Raw genomic sequence first — 22,466 nt, forward strand, 5'->3', positions numbered from 1 at the left:
CCATCCTTGACAGTTACAGGTAAATGGGTGCCGCAGGGAATAGAGCCTCCCTGGAGGAAGAGAATTGACAATGTCTGGTGTGAGGGTCTTGAGTCAGTAATGGGGTATACAACCCAAGAAGGGGGGCCTGGGGAGACATTACAGCTAAAACAGACCTTGAAGAAGCACTGGTTCATGACCATGTGTACTCAGTAGGGAAACTGAGACCTGAAGCTAGGAAAGGACTTACCCAAGCTCACACCATTCGTTGGTGTCAGAACTAGGGCAACTGGCAGTGGATGAGGCAGGATGTGAGGCTCCCACTGAACATCACCGAACAGGAAAGAAGCCTCGTATGACAAACCAGCCCCAAACAGCAAGTGCTGGAAGTTCAACAGTAACATCCAGGGCTGCATGCCTGGAATGAGTTCTGCAGTGCTGTCCCTGTGCACTGAGGAGCCTTTCCAGCCCTTCCCACGCCAGCCCCCGGGGGAGGGGAGAGAGCCAGGAAGCGGCAAGATGGTGGAGAAGAAATGATGCTCACGTCATGGTGTTGGGGGGGGTAAGAAGTTCCGAGGGGTCACTCGGCTGAACAGATGGCCAGCAGATATTGGTTTCAACCCTCACATGGTTGAGTAAATAATGTTTAAGTTTTTCTTGCCAGCCTGGGGAGCCGAGCAGATCACACCGAGTGGAGGTACCTCCACCTCCTGCCCGCATCATCTGCTCTTCCCGGGGTTTTCATTTCCTACCCTGTTTGTGCTTTAGAGCATGGCTGGCTGGTCAGGAAGCCTGTGCCCTTGGAGGCAGGCGTATGTGTGCAGGAAGAGAGAGGGAGGAGGTGGAACAGGGCAGGGGGGCACGGGCAGCCTGGCATTTGATTACAGCATGTGCCTGGATAGCACCTGTCAGGTTAAATCACAGTCAAGGGCATCACAGGCGAATTGCCTGGGGGGCGGGGTGTTGGTCGTGTCTTAATTCTGGATAACAAAGAACCTCACAAGACAAAACCAAAGGGGTGCCCTTGATCTGCCTGCCAGTAGGATGGTTTCTCCATCCACGGATCAAAGAGCTGGATCTGGTGAAATTTCCAGGCGAGACTCCTGTGTTCTGACCCTGACTCAGCCACTCACTGGTCTTAGGCATTTCTCTGAATTCCTCAGAGCCTTGGTTTCTCTCTGAGTCCAGTGAGGATGTTGGCATGAGCCCGGACTATCTTCAGGGGGAAGACATGATTGAATGAATGATGTGTGCATGAAGGAAGAGGAAGAAGGGAGACATACAAGATGGATTAGGCCAAAGAGTCTCTGGTACAGCAAACATGGATTCACCCAACCAACATTTCTAGTCCCAACTTGATCAGGCTTTAGAACACAGAAGGCACAGTCCCATGCCCAAGGAGCTCACCTCTGAGTGGGGAGACAGATAAAGGGGTAGAGGCTGAGAAAATTAAGGCCATCTCACCTCAAGTTTAGCTGATGTGGGAAACAGAGGCAGAAGAAAATCATTAAAATTCCTCAACTACTGACAAGCCCTTGAAACAGACAGAGTGGCTTTCCCCTGGGGACTTAACTGCCCTCACCTTTGAGGTTTTGGTAAGGACAGTCCAAGCCTGACCAACCCCCTACCCCAACAGGTCCGACCAGGATCCTGTAAATCTACTTTAGGAAACTTCATCTCTAAACCTCCAAGATAATGTCGAGAATCATTCCCAAGCATATGGCCCACTGATATACATCTAAAGGGTCTCACGAGAAGATTTTTACTACTAGTAATAAATAACATTTCTCCCAACAATAGCTAGCCCCTCGAGCTCCTGGAGACCTTGCTTCCAAAAATCCTTACATCATCTATAATCACCTTTGTCCTCACCCACCACTGAGTCCACCCCTACTCTGCCTTTAAAAACTCTGACTGTAATCTGGTTCGGGTTCCAAGTCCCTACTCTGCTATGTCGGGTATACTTGGGCCCAAGCTTAAGCTTGTCAAATAAACCCTCGTGTGATTGCATTGGTGCTTGGCTCCTTGGTGGTCTCTCAGATGCAAAGACTCGGGCATAACAAAGGAACAAAAAAAGCACAAGAGTCACACTGCCCAAGCTCACATTTCTGTTTGTCACCAACATGCTGTGTAACCCTGGGCTGGTAACCTCTGTGCCTCAGCTCCCTCATCTATATAATGGGCATCATGACAGTAGCTACCTCACTGAGCTGTCTGAGGGCAACAGAAACATAAGCAAAGCCACTAACAAGGTGCTCTGACCCATGGCAAAGGCTCAACAAATGTCAGCTCTTGTTATTACCAAGTTTTATGGCAGTGATAGCTCGTCATCCTGGGGAGCACAAGGAGAAATGTCACCCTTGGTAGGAGGATGGTCAAAGAGGACTTGTGGAAGGCTCAGCTGAATCTTAAAGAGCAAGCTAAGGGTCATCCAGGAAAAAAGCAAGTTCATTCAACAAATACTATGGGGCAGGGACTTTGGCAAGAGCGGAGAATAAGACAGACAGGGTCTCTGTTTTTGTATCTCGCATTCTGGATCTGGGGCCAGTAAACCTGTTCCATGAAGGGTCAGACAGTAAATGTATCAGGCTTGTGGTCCATACAGTTTCTGCCACAACCACTCATCTCTCCTGTTGTCACAGCTGTGAAAGAAGCCACAGACAATACAGAAATGAATGGGTATGGCTGTGCATTCATAAAACTTTAATTTTGAGGATGTTAACTAGATTTAATGTGGTGATCATTTCGCAATGTATACAAATACCAAATCATTATGCCATACACCTGAAACTAATATAATGTTATGTATCAATTATATCTCAGTAAAAACCTTCAATTTTGAGCACTGAAATTTGAATTTCATATCATTTTCACACCATGCCAATATTACTTTTCTTTTTTACCTCCAAACATTTAAAAATATAAAAAAAAAAACATTTTTATCTTCTGAGCCATACCAAAAATAGCTTATTTAACCCATGGGCCATAGTTTTCAGAGTCTCGTTTTAAAGTAACAACAGACACAGAATCAATAGAAACATGAAAATATTGGGTAGCACTAAGGAGATAATTACTCCTAATACTATGAGGTAACCACGAGGAAGAAGATTCTGATTCAGTTCAGGTGGAATTCTCTATGAGGAGTTGAAATTCAGGATGAAATCAGAATGATCAGATAAAACCAAATATTCCTAAGTCTGGACCAAAGGAGGATCCACTCAAGTAATCTCAAATACTTGATATGTTGAGAGCAGAGACAGCCAGGATGTACCTGGAGCATAGGAGTTGTAAGCAAGAGGGAGGAATTGCCTGGAAAAGAGAAGGAAGATCCAGAAAAATAGAGAGGGAAAGCTGGAGTTTATAAGGAACCTATCTGTGATTAATTCAGTATCTGTGGAACTGGCCTTGGTTAGACTGAAGGAAAATATTTGAAAAGGGATTCACTATGTAAATAACTTTTGTGATTTCTTTTTATAGCAGGGGCAAAAGAGGGAAAGTATGAAATAATGCTGAAATGCTCAGCATTGGTCATTATTGTCTATGGGCTCTAATGAGTCTATTTCTCCCACTGACGATGGGATCAGGCTGAGTTCTGCAGGAGCTCCAGACATGGACCCTGCGTGGCTTCCCATGTGTACATAAGTCGTTCCCCACAGCGGAGTCGAAATGATGGACTGAGCGTCCATGCATCGGATTTTGCTAATGCCTGCCTTAGCTCTCAGGTGGTGTCACCAAAATACTGTGACGAGATTGATTTAGTCAAAAAGTCAACTTCCAAGAAGGGGGTAGGAGAGTTCTGGCATCTGGTGCTCTTCGTAATGGTATGGGTCTTGGCCCCCTGCCCCATTGGTCCCCTCTCACTGACCTTGCTGTTCCGGTGGAAAAGAGAATTAAATGTCTTAGAAGGAATTTTTATTAAAAAACAGTAACAACAACACCTGTCAAAAGAGACTTTTCTACATATCAGTGGGTTGAAGGTCAGAAAGAGGGATATCTCCATGCTTGGGCAGTTGTACCAGATGAATCTTTAATTTCGGAGTGTTGGGAATCTGGATCCCCACCTCTCTTCACATGCACACACACACACACACACACACACACAGGAAAACTCAAGCGCCTGGGCGACTCCTGCGATCCTGCACTAAGTGGTTTGTAAGCCATCCCCAGTTTAACTTGAGCTTCCGCAGTTAAATAAGTACCTCTTTTTTTTTCCCCATTCCACAGCTGTTGCCATCTGCCTAATTTCAATCAATTAACTTTTCCTTAAAAACATTAAGTTTCTTAATACTGTAACATTGGGCCAATTGTACGGTAAGTCCTGAGTTTGAAGGAGACAAATCACTCACACTGGCCTTCCTGCAGAACAAAGTCATCATAGGAATGATATCTTTGCAGGAACGGCAGGCTTCATAGGTGGTGCGGGTCCCCCGGAGCCTGGGATGCCTCGGCCCCACCCAGCGGGTCACCTGGCCGCATGACGTCCCTTTCGGGAGCCAGAGCAGGGGCTTTCAGGGAATTGCTACACAGGCAGAGTGGGCTTTTCCATGGACAGACATTGCAAGGCTGATTTAGAGACCAAGCATCAGAAAGACAAAGGGAAACTTGAGCAGAAGGTAGGGAAAGGAAGTGGGGTGGACCATCAAAAGCCTGACGAGAAGAGGGGAGGCCTTTCTGCAGTGGGAGCCCCCTCAGCCTGCCTGTCTCCACCTCTTGGGCCTGACTGCCTTTAATCAGTCTCTAACGTGTCCTGATCCTGAACTTGGGGAAACACAAGGTTTTCTTTTAACTTTCAAAAAATGAGCAGAAGACATGAACAGACACTTCTCCAAAGAAGACATACAAATGGCCAACAGACACGTGAAAAATGTTCATTATCATTAACCATCAGGGAGATTCAAATCAAAACCACATTGAGATACCACCTTACACCGGTTAGAATGGCCAAAATTAACAAGACAGTAAACAACAAGTGTTGGAGAGGATGTGGAGAAAGGGGAACCCTCTTACACTCTTGGTGGGAATGCAAGCTGGTGCAGCTACTTTGGAAAACAGTGTGGAGATTCCTTTAGAAATGAAAAAACAGAGCTACCCTATGACCCTGCAATTGCACTATTGGGTATTTACCCCAAAGATACAGATGGAATGAACAGAAGGGCCATATGTACTCCAATGTTCATAGCAGCAATGGCCACAGTCGCCAAAATGTGGAAAGAGCCAAGATGCCCTTCAAAAGACGATTGGATAAAGAAGATTTGGTACATATATACAATAGAGTATTATGCCTCCATCCGAAAGAAGGAATATCCAGCTTTTGTAACCACATGGATGGGACTGGAGGAGATTATGCTGAGTGAAATAAATCAAGCAGAGAGAGTGAATTCTCATATGGTTTCACTTACTTGTGGAGTGTAAGGAATAACATGGAGGACATTAGGAGAAGGAAAGGAAAAGTGAATTGGGGTAAATTGGAGGGGGAGACGAAGCATGAGAGACTGTGGACTCTCAGAAACAAACTGAAGGTTTTGGAGGGGAGGAAGGTAGGGAAATGGGAGACCCTGGTGGTGGGTATTATGGAGGGCATGTATTGCATGGAGCACTGGGTGTGGTGTATAAACAGTGAATCTTGGAACACTGAAAAAAAATAAAATTAACTTAAGATATTTAAAAAAAAAAACAAAAAACAAAACCCTTGTGGGGCGCCTGGGTGTCTCAGGTGGTTGAGTGTTTACCTTCAGATTCAGATTATCATTTCTGGTCTGAGGACTGAGCCCCATGTCAAACTCTCTGCTCAGCGGACAGTCTGCTTCTGTCTCTGTCTCTGTCTCTCTCTCTGCACTCTCTATCAAGTAAATAAATAAAATATTTTAAAAAATAAAAAATACCCATCTCCCAGCCTTTCCCCGATCTCTCACTTGCTCTGCTCTGGCCACACTGGCCTGGGAGATACTCCACTAACGGGCCCGGCAAAGCTTGTCTCAGTAAAACCTGTGCTGCTGTCCCTGCCTGCATGCTTCTTACTCCGGAGAGAGCTGCCTCCTCCCCATCCCCACTTCTGCTTGTTCTCTAAGGAGCACAGCCCTGCCCCACGTCCAGCATTGTCTCCTCACTTCACTATCCGTGACTAAAATTCCACCCCCCATCTACCCCTTCACTGTTGAATGCCCAGTGTGCAAAACTGCCCAGCACACAGTAGGTGCATAATAAATGCTTGACGAAGGCTAACATCTGAGCCTTCCATGGTAACCACAGTGCTTTCTGGCCTCATCCTTGAGGCTTCATTTCGGTCTTTACACTCTGATGGTAGCAAACACACGCTGCCCAGGCCTGTTGCTGAGCCTGCACTCCTGTTGTCCCTGCCCCGATTCCTGCATGAAATACACCCCAACTCACAGACACACAAACACAGACGCACACACACATTCACGCTTATCTTTCCCCTGGAACATTTCCCTGACCACACCAACCTCCAGGTATCATTTCTTCCCCTGAGTTCGAGTACCATGGACTCTCCAACCCATCAGAATTACTTGGAAACCTCTGACTGGTCCAGAAGCCAGCACCCTCTCGTGGAGACTCAGATTCAGGAAGCTCCTTCTCTAAGTTCTTTGGTGGTTCTGATTGTCAGTCAGTTTGGGGACTCTGGCCCAGTGGTTCTGCTTAGTCCGCAGCTCCTTTCGACCCTCCCAGTGAAACACTAAGTGGCTGGAAGTGCGTCGGTTATTATTCACTCCCTTCCCAATAACCAGCCCATTCAAGTAAACAGTAAGTGCCCCATAAATGCCACTCAAGAAAATACAGGTTACAGAGAGACAGGGGGAACCTCCTGAATGTGGAAGAGTGGAGTGATGGACACTGTCAGGACACACACCCTGGCATTTTGAGTAGAATCCTGAGTCCTAGCGTGGGGTTGAGTCCTAGCGTGGACACTTACTCCCAGGGTGACTTTGGGCAACTGAGTTCATTTCCGAAGCTCTATTTCCTGCATCAAACAATGAGGATGATAGTAACCACGACCGCCTGGCGTTGTGGTGAGGACTTGATGCCATCTATCTTGTTACCACCCAGGAGAGCACTTGGCATAGTGCCTGGCATGCAGTAAGTGCTCAATAAATGGTCACTAATCTGTTAGGGTACGGAGTCGACCACCCCTCAATTAGACAGAGAACACTCTCAATAATGCAAGTCACACAGCGAGGTTTATTTCCAGCTAGTTGGGGTCCAAGTATCCTCCCGGTGCAGCAGGTTTCAACAAGGACCCCGAGCACTCAAAGCCAAGGGTTTATATAGCATTTTCAAGGCACTTCTTCATGGCTACATACATATCTTGTGCCCCAATTTGACAGTTTAACTTTGTTTAAACTTTTGCCACCCTGGCGTCACTCTGGCGCCATCCTGGCGGTTAAGTGAGATTTAGGTTTAGAAGAAATTTAACTTTATTTACATTTCCTTCTTGCCTCAGCCTCCTTCAGCTTTTTTTTTTTTTTAAGATTTTATTTATGTATTTGACAGACAGAGATCACAAGTAGGCAGAGAGGCAAGCAGAGAGAGAGGAGAAAGCAGGCTCCCTGCTGAGCAGAGAGCCCGGTGCGGGGCTCGATCCCAGGACCCTGAGATCATGACCTGAGCCAAAGACAGAGGCTCAACCCACTGAGCCACCCAGGTGCCCCCTCCTTCAGTTTTCTGGTAGGGAGGGTGACCTTAGGCCTCAGTTTGTCTCTGGAAATTGGGCCATTGAAGAGATAGCCCTTTTTGTTGTAAATCACCAGGAAGTTTGCAAACCAAGGGAGATTCCTCTGCAAGTTAACTATTTGCTTTTCTTTAACATTTGGCTCTTGTGGCACCATCGCCTAACTGCCCTGGTGGTATATGATTAAGTTGTATCTTAGGTTTTGGCTACTTTCCCTTATCTCAAGTTATGGGTGCATGTGGGCTGGTTAGGGATGCTCAGTAAAATGGCTTCCCGGCCTTCTGAATGGCCGTTCTTTTTTTTTTTTTTTTTTAATTAAATTTTTATTTTTTTATTTTTTACAAACATATAATATATTTTTATCCCCAGGGGTACAGGTCTGTGAATCGCCAGGTTTACACACTTCACAGTGAATGGCCGTTCTCATGCTAACCCACTCTTAGAGTGCAAGGTGCCGGCTTTTGCTTTGCCAAGATGGCTGTACTTATGTCAGGGCTAGACTCGAGGTGGGTACAGCCTTGTTTTTCTTGGCCTCCACACCTGGAGCTGGTTTCCAGGACTTGTTTTTTAAGTCCCTTGGGGAAAGAGGAACAGGGACAATAAAGTAGGTCCTTACAATGCAAAGCAAGGTTTTTCCAAAGAGGGAGAGGGCTCTGACCCCCTCCTTGTGCATCCAGAGCTGACTCAGCAGCAACACGGGAAGCTACGTTGTTATTGTCCAGTTCATCCACCCCCTCATCCCCCACCCCTCTGATCCCAACTGCGGTTGGGGGTCTACTCGGGCAGCTGCAGAAGTGCACATCCTGCCTGTGTCTCCTCCTCAGGCCTCCAGTCCTACCCCACCTGCCAATCATGCCACATGGCCGCCCTCCCTGCCCGAGAAGACTGGCCGTGCAGCAGCCTCACAGCACACGCAGGGCTCACACATGCTCGCCTGGCCGCCTGGCACGCAGGCCTGTGTGCTGCCATGGCACGGTGCCCACTCCTGGGCACAGCTAGGCCAGCGCACGGCCTGGCAGATGGCAGCAGGGTGGGGGCTAGGAGAAGAGTGAGAGCTCCTGCTGGTGCTTTAGGTGAGGGTTGGGGTGGAGGTGTCGGCGGGGGAGGGAAGGAAGCTTGGCGGGCAGGCAAGAGATGCTGTAATGGCTTGTGTCTACGGAGCGGACTCCCGCACTGCAGTTCCTGGCTGGGTTTTCCCGGAGGCCTGGCTCAATGCAGCCTTGGCCATGACATCAAGGCCATCGGCCGATGAAGGCTGTGTTAAGGATGGTTCTGGGACTGAGAGTCCAGGTATGTTATACTTCTTTGTTTCCAAGTCGGAAACCCATTCTCGTCCCAATTCAATTTCATCAAATCCAACAATGATTTAGGGAGTGTCTGCTCCTGTTCCAGCCCTGAGAATTAGCCTGGGGTCCTGTCAGAGTGCTGGACAGAAGTGAGGGCATATGAGGCTAGTGCTGCTGGACATGCCATGCCTCAGAGCCCCTCAGAGCCCTGGCTGATGCATCCAGGTGAGGGATGTGGAGGTTACAGTGATGGTTATTAAGTAAGATACTAGATGTACATGGCCTTGACCAGTTGTTGGGTGCTGTAGAAATAGTGGGCTTAGCCGCACATCTTTAAAGAGAGAAGTAGGAAAGACACGGGTCTGAGTAGCATTTCAGGGCTTGGGGGGGAAGGGTGCACCTTGTAGGTAGGACTTGGGGAGCTCAAAGGAGGGAGGAGAGAATTTTTACAGAGATTCCTTAACAAAGTGGCCATGATCTTGGGCTCCAGAGTCAAACCACCTTTATCTTCAGTTCTGGCTCTGCCATGTGTCAACAATGTCAGAAAGTTAACTAACTGCTCTGAATGTTACTGCCTTGAGTTGAAAAATGAGATCTGAATAGTTCTTACTCCTACAGTCCTGAGAATTTAATGACATCAGCAAGCACAGAGCCTGGGGCACAGTTTAGATGCTGTTTTAACTACTACTATCAATCCAAGAGGACTACAGAAATTAAGAACTTACCTCCCTCAAGAAACCCTCTTAGGTGTTGACATATTCCTTTCAACATAACCGATAGCCAAGGCCGGCTTGTATTTATGGAACATTACTCCATGCTAGGTGTTTCTAGAACTTCACTACTGCATCTAACCCTATCAATAACCGTGACAAGTGGGTACACTATTATTCCCCTCTTACAGGTGGGAAAAATCGACCCCAAGTTATGTAACATACTCAAGACAACATTATTAGATTTTATCCATGGAGACTTTGTCACCTGACTTTAAGATTCTCCATCCTTAAATATCTCATTGCACTGCTCCCCAGGGAATGTTCCCAGGCATACCTTACCCAACTCCTTGAAGCCAGCAGTGGACCAAGTTTCTTTAGGGACCAAGCATTGGACAACCTATTGGGCATTTGTCCCCAAAGACTTTGGAGGATACAGAGTATAGGCCAGTACTCCACCCCCCCCCACCACTACCACATACACTTCCTGTGGCCTGCACACTCTGTGTGACCTCCAGCCTCCATGCTATTGCTCAGACTCTCCAAGATCATTCCTAGGCAGTTCCTTCCAGCCACACGTCCTTGACTTGCTGTTGCTTCTACCTGGGATACTTCCTCTGGTCTTCATGAGGCTGCTCTGCATTCAGTTCTCAACCCATGTGTCAGTTCTTCAGGGATGTCTTCCCGGGCCCCACCCCCACCCCACACCATGCCATCATGTCTCTCAGATCTGAAATGATCTTGCTGATCTACAGATCTGAAATGATTTTGCTTTCTAGCTGTCTCTCCACTGGAGAGTATGAGCTCTTGAATGAGAGAAAGGTTCTTATTTACCTGTTGGCTGAGTGTGCTCTCCCCAGCACTCAGGATAGTGTGGGGCATAAAGCAGGTGCTTGATGAATTCTTGTCAGCTGTCTGAAACACCCAAAGAATAGAGGACCCCAGGTAGGACAGGTGGGTATGATGTACCCTACCTCCGGTCCAGCACAGGCTCCCTCGGCTGAGCTCTGGGTCTGCTAGGCTACCTTCACTGCTTCCACCTGTCTTCTCTGACACTGGAGCACAAAGTCTGGGTCACAGTGACCTGCTGAATGAGGAAGAGAAATGTGTCTGGCGGCAAGACCTTTTCAGATGCAAGTCATGACGGAATCACTACTATTTTTTTTTAATTTTTAATTTTTTTTATAAACATATATTTTTATCCCCAGGGGTACAGGTCTGTGAATCACCAGGTTTACACACTTCACAGCACTCACCAAAGCACATACCCTCCCCAATGTCCATAATCCCACCCCCTTCTCCCAAACCCCCTCCCCCCAGCAACCCTCAGTTTGTTTTGTGAGATTAAGAGTCACTTATGGTTTGTCTCCCTCCCAATCCCATCTTGTTTCATTTATTCTTCTCGTACCCACTTAAGCCCCCATGTTGCATATCTGTGAAAAATAGTAGTGATTCCGCTGAGCGTATCATGTGTGCTCCTCGGGCACACAGAACTCGGGGTCTGGGGCCCACAGATGGTCAGGGCCACTGCCTGAGTCCCTGATCCCATCTCTCTGCCACCAGCTAAATGCTCCTACTTAAATACTATCGCAGAATCCTGGGGAAATTTTCTCCTGAAAGGCTTTTCTATCCAAATTATGGATACTCACCATAAAGGAAGCAGAAGAGGAACAAGGGCTCTTTGGAGATGCTAAAGAGTCCTCAAGCCTAAAGATACAACTTGGATGAGTGGGTGCCTCCTTTGGCACCTAGGTATCCCTGCCCCTGCACGGAGACTGTCTGAACTGGAATGGATGTGGGCAGCTTTGAGGGCTTGAATAAATATACATACATACACACACATATCACACACATATATGTGTGTGTGTATGTGTATATATATATACATATATATGTGTGTATATATATGTAGGTGTGTATATATATATATATATATATTTTTTTTTTTTTTTGTTAACCATATCCTGAGATTCCAGACACTGCTGGCCTAGGTATAGGCACAGGAAAACCACACAGAAATCTAAATTATTTTACTTTGCTTTCCTGGTGATTCTCTGTTTCCTTTAATTCTCTTCCATCAGAGCTTCTCCTCTGCTATAGAATAACCCTGCTATAAAATATAGCTTCTAATTAGTAGATGTGTGATCTTGAGCAAGTTACTTAACCTCTCTGTGCTTCAATTTCTTCACTGGGTGGAAAATAGTAATAAAATACCTACCTCAAAGAATGGCAATAATTTAATGTGATAATGCATTTCAAGTACTTAGAACGGTGCCTAACACAGAATAAGCACTTAATGAATTGTTGTTGTTGTTGTTGTTACTACTTTTAGTTAAGGAAATGATGTCTATGGTAATAAACCAATTCCCAAATCTCAGTAGTTTGACAAAGCAAAGATTTGCCTCTTTCTCACATCGAAGTCCATTCCACAAGTGTCCTCTCCTCACAGGTTCAGGGATCTAGCCTCTTGCCATAATGTGGCTACGACCTCAGAATCTCATTTATTCCACTATTGAAAGGGGAAGAAAGATGGAAGCTCTCCCAAAGGACAGTTGGCAGAATCCATTCTGGAAGTGCCATTACTCCCACCCACATTCCATTGGCTAGAACACAGTCACATGGTCTTGCTTCACTACAGAGGATGCTGGGAAATGTAGTCTAGCTGAGTGCCCAGGGGAGGAGGAGTGGCTTGGTGGAGGATTGGTCTCTGCCACAATTGTTTTTTTTTACTATCATGCCATACTGTCACTGAGAAACTATTCCAGAACAGAACTATTCCATGTGCACAGACAAATCTCCCATTTGCCCATTCTTCCCCAATTTGACACTGCCCTATCTCTTTTCTCCACCTTCACTTCTTTCTAATATACACCAGTCCCATCAACCTACATACCTGAAGAGGATACAAAAAATGTGGATTGAGACGGGACTATAGGAAGCTTTTCACTGTGACTACATTTCATGGGCAAAAGTCATGCCAAGCTTATCTTTGCATTGCCACCTCCCATTACTGTTCTAGAAACATAGTCAGTAGCCAAGAAATATTAATTTGTGGAATCAGTATTTTCATAAAGACATTCTGAATTATTTGATAATTGATCTGGCCAGGGCATACATGATGATAAGTGACACTGATCCTCAGCTTCAGCATAAGGGAGGCATTTGGGAATGGTGAGGACCATGGTGAACGGGCTGCTATTCAGTGCTAGCTAACTGTGGCCATTGAGGAGCCAAACATTACCCAATCTTGTTATTTTGCTTTTAAAGTAAGAAAGGTAGAATTTTTATGTGCAGTCCCCTGGCTTTTACGTTTAACAATGTTTAAAGCATAGGATGCTCAAAATAACTTGCAAAAGTACAGTACAGATAAAAACCCCACAATGTGGGCCAAAGAGAACACATCTTCAGGCAATGCCAGCTGAAAGCTACTACTTGCAATGTCTGGTATAGACCGTGATGACAGAGGCAGTTCAAGAAATGTCAGGAATTTCAGTGGGCCTAAATCGCTGTATATTAAAACAAACAAATTATTTTTAAATGAAAACAAATCTAAAAAAAGGAATCTGTGGAGAAGCCATATCTTGGCACTTTGGTGACGACCCATTTGTGTATTCAGGTAAGGATGCTGAATATTTCTTTTAGCTCCTTCGGATGTCAAGCTTTGGGATAAATCATTACTTTATTTTTTTTTCTGTCCAATTCATGGGCACCCCATTAGTCAAGATTCTCCAAGGAAACAACCTGTATATGTATATACATATACAGAATATTTCTCTCTCTCTCTCTCTCTCTCTAAACAACCTGTATATGTATATACATATACAGAATATTTCTCTCTCTCTCTCTCTCTCTCTCTCTATATATATATATATATATATATTCATATATGGGTTCTGAAACAATAGTATGTATGTATATATATCGATTCTGCTTCCCTGGAGAAACCTGAAACACACACACACACACATACACACACACACACACACACACACACACACACACACACACTCTTTCTCTAAACTGATTCTAAAGGTCTGAGAACCAGAAGGGACACGGGTGTAAGTTGCAGTCCAAATTTCAGCAGGCTCAAGATCCAAGAAGAATGAACCAGTGTTTCAGTTCAAGTCTGAAGGCAGGAAAAAGTCTCATGTCCCAGCTCAACCATCAGGCAGAAGGAGTTGCCTCTTTCTTAGCCTCTTGTTCTAGCCATGTCTTCAGATGATTGGCTGAAGGTCCCTCCTTCCCCCACACTGGGGAGGGCAATCTGCTTTACTCAGAAACCCCAGAGTAATAGTTAATCCAATGTCTGGACAACTCATCACCCAGTCAAACGGACATGTAAAATGAACCCTCAGAGGGATATGTCAAGGCTCCTAACTATCCTCCTTCAATATGGAGGCAGTGCAGTGCTGCCCGTGCTCTGAGTTCTAATCTCTGTGACCCCAAGTCCAATTCCCAGTCCCCCTGCCTCCCATCGCTCATACCTTTGAAATAAGAGAGTTGAATTCCATGGCTCACGAGGTCTTTTCTACCGTAGCGTTTCCTGCTGTAGTCTGCCATGTGGACTTGGAATCAAAGCAGACTACATTTACCAGACACATTGCTTGTGACTTTATTGAGTAATTTGTACAAAACCTCCAAGAATAATTTATTCACCCAGTGGTGTGAGACAAGGGGAAGAAAATCAATAGAACAGTGTCTCAGTCATTTTTTATTTTCTAAACCTCAAAGAGATTTTATTTCATTTCAGAATTCTTGCAGGCACTTTACCCTACCACATGTCTTTATGCTTAACTTTCAAGAATGCCTAAAGAGATTCATTGTAGGGACTGAAAACCCTGCCTTACCTGGAAACTGCTGGAGAGAACCCTCCTGGGAAGCAGACTTTCCCAGGGTTTTTACTGACACTTGAGAGATTACTGGAGAAGGACGGGGAAGGGTTTAGACAGAAAGCAACATTCCCTATCTCTCAGACTCATCTTAAAGTCATTCTGGAAAGAAATTTAAAGGCTACTTCTTTCAAATTCAATTGCCACCTCTTAAACAACTTAACATTGACACTCTCACTTCTCTTCCATCAATGTAATGGGTAAACTGACACTTTGCTTAAACAGACTTGCCGCACTGGCTGACTGGGAAGTATATCCATATATCTTTTGTTTTCTTTCCTGCACAAAGTGGAGAGCATCACTGAGCTGGGAGCTTTGAGAGCCTCTTTGGTTTTCTGGCCTTAGCAGGTCAGATGAGAAGCAAAGTTGACAAGGGAAAGGCCTTGGATTAAGAAGATCTGGTCTAGTCCTAGTATCATCACTGACCAGGCTTCAGTAGGAAATGAGCTCTTCAGGCCTCATTTTTCTCATCTGTAAAATGGGAAACACACTATATACTTTATTCATGGAGTTGTGTGAGGGTAACAAAAGCTAACATCTGTACTTGTCAGGTTTCTTGATTGCAAGCGACAGAAAACAATTCCGGTTACTTGAACAAAAGTAGATTCACTGGAAGCACAAAAGGGGTTCACAGAGTCCACATGATACTCCAAAAGCAGGACTGGATATAAACAAAACCAAGTCTCTCCCTCTCTCTTTCTTTTTTTAAGATTTTGTTTATTTGACAGAGAGAGACACTGAGAGAGAGGGAACACATGCAGGGGCAGAGGGAGAAGCAGGCTTCCTGCTGAGCAGGGAGCCCAATGTGGGGCTCAATCCCAGGACCCTGGGATCACGACCTGAGCCAAAGGCAGACCCTTATCGAGTGGACCACTCAGGTACCCCAAAAGCCAAGTCTCTTATGCCAGATACCACACCTGCTGAGTCTCAGCTCTAAATCTACCTTTCTGCATTCTGCTCCATACTGCTGGGTCTTTCCAAACTACAGCCCTCCAGTTGAGTTCTGCCATAGAGGTTGCTAGAGGGAGATATCCCTGCCTTATATCTCAAATATCCCTGTCTCCTATAGGAACACCTATCATGGATTTAGGGTCTACCCCATATCTAAAATGATATCATCCCAAGATCCTTCACTTAATTACTTCTGCAAAGACCCTTTTCCCAAATAAGATCACACTCACAGGTTCTAGGAAAGCATATCAACCCACTGCAATGGGTGAACCACTCAACCCACTACAAAGGGTGATTGGCATCTTTCACTTTTGTGATTTGTTGCTCAGTCCTTCACCCTCATAATTAGGAAAACAGTTAGTCTCTCCCCCTTAAGGCCTCTCCCAGTCATGGGTTTTCTACTGTAGACCTCTCACCAATACACTGAGGAAAACTCATACCCAGATGCTGGTGAGCTGCAATTCCTCCCCAGTCTAGATCCTTGTAGAGGCTTTCTTGGGGCAGGAACAACGTATCACTCCTTCAATGCCAAGCTTGATTTATGGCCCCCTGGAATTGGACATGCAAAGGTACACCTCATTTGCTCTCCTACCATGACCTCCAGAGATCCAGGCAGCTCCAGGGACCCTGGGTAAGCCCTAGACCTATTTCTAACCATCTCTTAGAATCAGACCCACCGATCTCTACCTCTTAGGGGTCTTCCCCTATGAGACAGGCAAGTCCCTCTCTTTACCCTCAAATCACCCAGACTCTACTATGTAAGCCTCCTTCCACAGACCTGGACCACAGCCTGTCCTCTTGAGGAGGCACCCAAGTGAAGCCAAGGTGTCTATACCTACTCTTTGAAGGATAGAGGAGATGACCTTCAAAAACTCCAAGGTGATGTTGGCTTGGCATAGAGGGAGAAAATCCCATAAGTTTAATCTCTAGCAAAACATATTTCTGGGGATTACACGTTATTATGTGAAAAAATCAAATTGCAAAATAACGTAAAGACTGTTGTCCCATTTCAAGTAGATAGATGTAGATCTTAAAAAGATATCCATTAAATTATTTACAGCAATTCTCTCCAGGTGATCAGATTATGGACTATTTTTGTTTTCATCATTTTCTTATCTACATTTTCTAAGTTTTCCCCAGTGAGCATGTATCATTTTTGTAATAACATTTTTAAGGTTATATAAAAGACAATACAGCACCTTGCAGTCACATAATGCTTTGCTATGTCTCACATCTCTAATCTAATTTCCTGTCTGTGAGGTCAGGAGGGCAGGTATTTTTATTCCAGTTTTGTAGATGGGGACCCTGAGGAACAGGGACTGTGAGATATGACCTGCCCAAGGTCTGAGAGCAAAGCTGGGACCAGGACCCTAGCAGGGCTGTCAGCTTTCAGTCTGGATGGCTTCACAAGCCACCTGTGCCTGCAGCAAGCCACCTGTGGGTAGGCATTCTTAAAGAAAGGCCCAGATACTATGAATTTGTAAGGTCAAGTCGTCACATTGCCAAAGGAAACAATGGTCTTGACTTTGGCCACTTGGGAAAGTGGTAGAGGCAGGAAACTGTAGGACTATGTAAGAAGAAAGCCCACTGATTCTGTACCCCTGGCAAGGAAGGAAGCCCTGGTGCTTGATATAAAGGAATGGAGGGGAGGTGGCTTTCCAGGTGAGGTGCTTATCTCATGTGAAGATGAGCATAAGGTATGAGCTGTGAAGTATCTGGGTGCTGACATGTCTCAAGGGAAAACTGCCAAGGTCCCATGTAAGTAGGAGTCAGCTACAAGTCCAATGCCTGCTTGGCTCATCAATGTCCCAAGAAAGGACAGGGAGGAAATTCCCTCCTTCCTTAGATATGCCTCCTAGTTCTTCCTCGAGGGAGTGGGCGTAAGATGGCTGAGAGAATGTACAATTCTCAAATTGCTCTGCAAAAATACACTGCCAGGCTCAGAGTGGTCACTCACCAAAGTCCGTCAAATTCATGAATTCTTTCATCCAAACACAGAGACCCCCATGAGACAGGTACGGGGTGTATTATCCTTTCCATTTTACTAATGAGGAAGCTGTGTTCCAGGCCAGGATATGTGTAAGTTCACATCAGTGGGCAGCCAGACAGGGGCTTGAACCTGGGTTCCCTGGCACCCGATTCAACACGGTTTCTGCCCTACGCATGGGTCTGCTTCTCGGAGGACCACTTTAAAGACACCTGTATTTGCTCTTTTGCTACTGAATTGTCCTGAGGCAACGTCACATAAACATTACAGAAAACAACTCCAACTGCACTAATTAACTCCCAGGGACTTAGCATTCCTGCCTCCCCAACCCCAAACCACTCCAGGTTCTGAGTTACCCCACAGCAGATGTGGAAATAGAATGTAGGACAAAGTTTAAGGCAAAGTTCTGATGGGATGCAGATGAGCAGAAGAAAGAAAAGGTGTCAGATTGATTGTTGTTTTAATTAAAACTTGTTTCATTGCAAGTGAGAAGAACCAGCCCAAATATGCTCGGGCAGAAAGGAGAATTTTGGGAAGGATAGAAAGGCAACTTAATGTAACCCTAGGAACACTAGAGTTACTTCTGGGTCTTGGGCCAATTGATCAGGGCGTGAATATCTCCAGGGTTCACTTGTGTTCTCTTGCTTCCTTTCTTTCTCTCTCCAGCCCCCTGTTTTGTTTTTGTTTTTACAGAGGGAACAAGGGACAGAGAGAGAGAATCTTGAGCAGGCTCCACGCCCACTGTGGAGCCCAGCATGGGGCTTGATCTCACAACCCTGAGATCATGACCTGAGCTGAATTCAAGAGTCAGGTGCCTAACTGACTGAGCCACCCAGGCACCCTTCTCTCCCCCATTTTTAATTTTAGTTTCTGTGTGCATGTGTTGGCTTGATTTGTTCCTGCTGCAGACCAACTTCATTCACCTAGGGGGATCACGGTGCTGAAAGCTTCTGGGCCTCCCTTGTCTCAACTCCCACCATCAAAAAAGGGCTCTGCTATTCCCTTAGTTCTAGTATTTTTTTTTTTTTTTTATCTTAAAAATAGAGATATTTATTTACTATTTTTTTTTCCTCAAACCAGAAGCCTGGAGTTAGGCAGCTCTAGGTTGGATTCAAAATCTCAGTATTTTAGAGCAGCATGAATTACCACATAACTGACAGAATGGGAGAAGATATTTGCAAACGACATATCAGATAAAGGACTAGTGTCCAGAATCTATAAAGAACTTAGCAAACTCAACACCCAAAGAACAAATAATCCAATCAAGAAATGGGCAGAAGACATGAACAGACATTTCTGCAAAGAAGACATCCAGATGGCCAACAGACACATGAAAAAGTGCTCCATATCACTTGGCATCAGGGAAATACAAATCAAAACCACAATGAGATATCACCTCACACCAGTCAGAATGGCTAAAATCAACAAGTCAGGAAATGACAGATGCTGGCGAGGATGCGGAGAAAGGGGAACCCTCCTACACTGTTGGTGGGAATGCAAGCTGGTGCAGCCACTCTGGAAAACAGCATGGAGGTTCCTCAAAATGTTGAAAATAGAACTGCCCTATGACCCAGCAATTGCACTATTGGGTATTTACCCTAAAGATACAAATGTAGTGATCCAAAGGGACACATGCACCCGAATGTTTATAGCAGCAATGTCCACAATAGCCAAACTATGGAAAGAACCTAGATGTCCATCAACAGATGAATGGATCAAGAAGATGTGGTATATATACACAATGGAATACTATGCAGCCATCAAAAGAAATGAAATCTTGCCATTTGCAACAACATGGATGGAACTAGAGCGTATCATGCTTAGCGAAATAAGTCAAGCAGAGAAAGACAACTATCATATGATCTCCCTGATATGAGGAAGTGGTGATGCAACATGGAGGCTTAAGTGGGTAGAAGAATAAATGAAACAAGATGGGATTGGGAGGGAGACAAACCATAAGTGACTCTTAATCTCACAAAACAAACTGAGGGTTGCCGGGGGGAGGGGGTTGGGGAGAAGGGGGTGGGATTATGGACATTGGGGAGGGTATGTGATTTGGTGAGTGCTGTGAAGTGTGTAAACCTGGTGATTCACAGACCTGGGGATAAAAATATATGTATATAAAAAATATATGTTTATAAAAAATAAAAAAAAAAATGATTAGTAAATAAAAAAACTAAAGCTACAAAAAAAAAAAAAAAAAAAAAAAAAAAAAAAAGAAGAGATGAGGAAATGAGGTACACTGTACCTCTTAGAGGCTGGTCAGAGACCTGATATATAAAGTAGCAAAGGCGATCCCTGGGCCATCTGAAAGTTCTAGTATTTTTAAAATCCCAAATAAGGAACATGATTGGCTTATCTGAAACCAGGTGTCCGCCCCTAGGCCAATCAATAAGGCAGGGACAACAGAGTCACACCACAGAGGCACATCTGTCAGGCTGGGAGTGTCCAGTGAAGAAGCATCATCACGGATTGACTATATCTGGCTTCCAGTTTGATTGCTCGTCTATGGAGACCAACTTTGTGTCATGACCTGTGCGTGATCTCATGGAGCTTCACAACTATCCCACGAATAACTATGGCCACGCCAATTAACAGAAGAGAAAGCTGAGGTCCAGAGAGGACCTAGCTCCCATCTTATAGGTGATGAGTGATGGAGACAAGATTTAAATTCATTGCTGGTTCCAAAAAATCCCCTCCCTGCCCCACATTGTCTCCTTAGCTTAGTAGGCATTTCAGGAGCACTTCAAGTATGCAAAATCCTATGAGGCATAAAAAAGTAATCTGAACTGTTGCCTGCCTTTCTGGAATCTATTTGGATGACCTCACTCGTCACCAAGGAGGCATCATAGTAAGAAAGGAGTTACGTGCAAGGTAGCAAGTGCTATATAGTGGAAGGAAGAAAAGGAAATGTGTACTTACTGAGAGCTGACTGTGTGCCAGGCTCTGTGGCAAACAGTATCATATTTATCCTCTAGACCTGCACTAAGTGTAGCTACTAGTCATGGATTCTTATTTAAATTTGAATCAATTGAAATTAAATACAATTTAACTTTCACTTGCTTTCACTAGCCACATGTCAAGTAATTGGTAGCCGCTTGTAACTTATGGTTACTGTATTGGAAAACACGGATAAGGAACATTTCTATCAACACAGAAAGTTCTGCTAGATACCGCTGATCTAGATTGGAAGCTCCAAAAGAACATGTAGTGGGTCTGCTTTTTGCTGTCCACCTTATTTCCAGCACCCTGCAGAGCACCTGACACACAGGAGATAGTAATTACATGAATGCAGGAATAGATATATATTTTAGATTCAAAGACAGCTTTCATTAAAAGATTCACCATATAATGAACATAGGGGACTGGAGGGGGGAAAAAAATAAGATGAAAGATGAAATCAGAAAGGGAGACTCTTAACTACAGGAAACAAACTGAGGGTTGCTGGAAGGTAGGGGGGTGGGGGATGGGGGATGGGGTCACTGGGTGGTGGACATTAAGGAGAGCACGTGATGTAAGAAGCACTGGGAATTATATGCAACGGATGAATCACTAAACTCTACCTCTGAAACTAATGATACAGTATATATTAACTAATTGATTTAAAAAAAGATTTACCATGTATTTAAGCATTCTGTAAAAATTATAAAGGAAAAGAGCGGTGAGATATGCTGAATTCCCTGTAGATCGCACAACCGGGGGCAGCCACACCAACAACCATCTTTACTGAGCACCTATCACTTTCATCCCAGCTTATTATATTTTTAATTTCATGGACTCCTCCTTACAATCTTATAAGATGATATCCCCATTTTATAGATCGAGGAACTGAGACTCAACCAGACTAAGTAGCTCACTTAAAATCATGCATGAAGTAAATTTCAGAGCCTTCATAGCCCACCACAATGCTCCCTTTCTATTTCTTCTCGGTACAGCTAGAGCCTGTCTTGTGTCTGGCATAGAGGGTTTTCAGACTTGGGGTGAATCCACCTCCCTTAGAGCAGGCAGATGTTCAGTTCCCTTTGAGTGCCTGGAAGCCCTGGAAGACCAAGTCGTCAGCCACACCTGGCCCAGAGGTGCGAGGCCTCACAGGTTTACCTCTTCAGGCGGAGGAAAGCAACTCTTCTGCGCCCCCTTGTGGCCAGGTGGGGCACAAGCTCAGAGAAAGCCGGCAACCCAGAGTTGCCTTCAGTGGGCAGGAAATCACAAGGGGTGGTCTTGGGGTGCAGAATCAGCAGGGAGCTCTCCCTCATTTTAAGAGCATTTGGGGGTGGTGGTGGTGAAGGATTTTGTCCAAGTGACCACTGTAGCTCATTATCTACGTGTGCACTTTCACCCAAAGCAAAAAGAAAATTACCTTTCTTTCAAGAGAGCTCATCTGGAAGTTTTCAGGGTGTTTCTTTGTCTAATAGCTCTTTTCTTGCTTACTTATTTATTTTTTGCCCATATTTGATTAAAACATATTATATTCTCAGGAACCCCCTCCTCCCCTCAAAGGTCACTTTCCACAGGCTCGATTTAATTAACGAGTGCCAACTTGAGGATGAAAGGTAGGAGACAAAAGGTCTTCCTTATCCAATCTGAGCCCAAATAAAATCGTATTAACATTTCACCTTTTGTTCCTGTGCAAGAAAAGCCTATGGTGCATTGTATCAAAAGTTATTGAAATTAGGAAAGAAATTTTAAAAAGAAAGCTGTGGACAGCTGTGCAGTGAATTTGAGCCCCCCCCCCCCCAAACCTAACAGGAAAGAAAAAGGAAGGGAAAGAGGAAGAGGAAGAAAAGAAGGGAGGAAGGAAGAGAAAAAAAGAAACAGAAATGGGGTAACAATGCTGTCTCTTCAGCCTTGTTTTAAAATCAAATCAAGAAAAGACAACCAATTTGCACAGGACCTGTGAATAACCTTAAAGTATCTCTATTTTCAGATGAATTCCCGAGAATGTAAGCTCCATGAGAGCACAGCGCTTTGCTTTTCTGC

The sequence above is a fragment of the Mustela lutreola genome, chromosome 16 (assembly GCF_030435805.1).
Source record: "Mustela lutreola isolate mMusLut2 chromosome 16, mMusLut2.pri, whole genome shotgun sequence".
In the NCBI taxonomy this organism is placed as follows: domain Eukaryota; kingdom Metazoa; phylum Chordata; class Mammalia; order Carnivora; family Mustelidae; genus Mustela; species Mustela lutreola.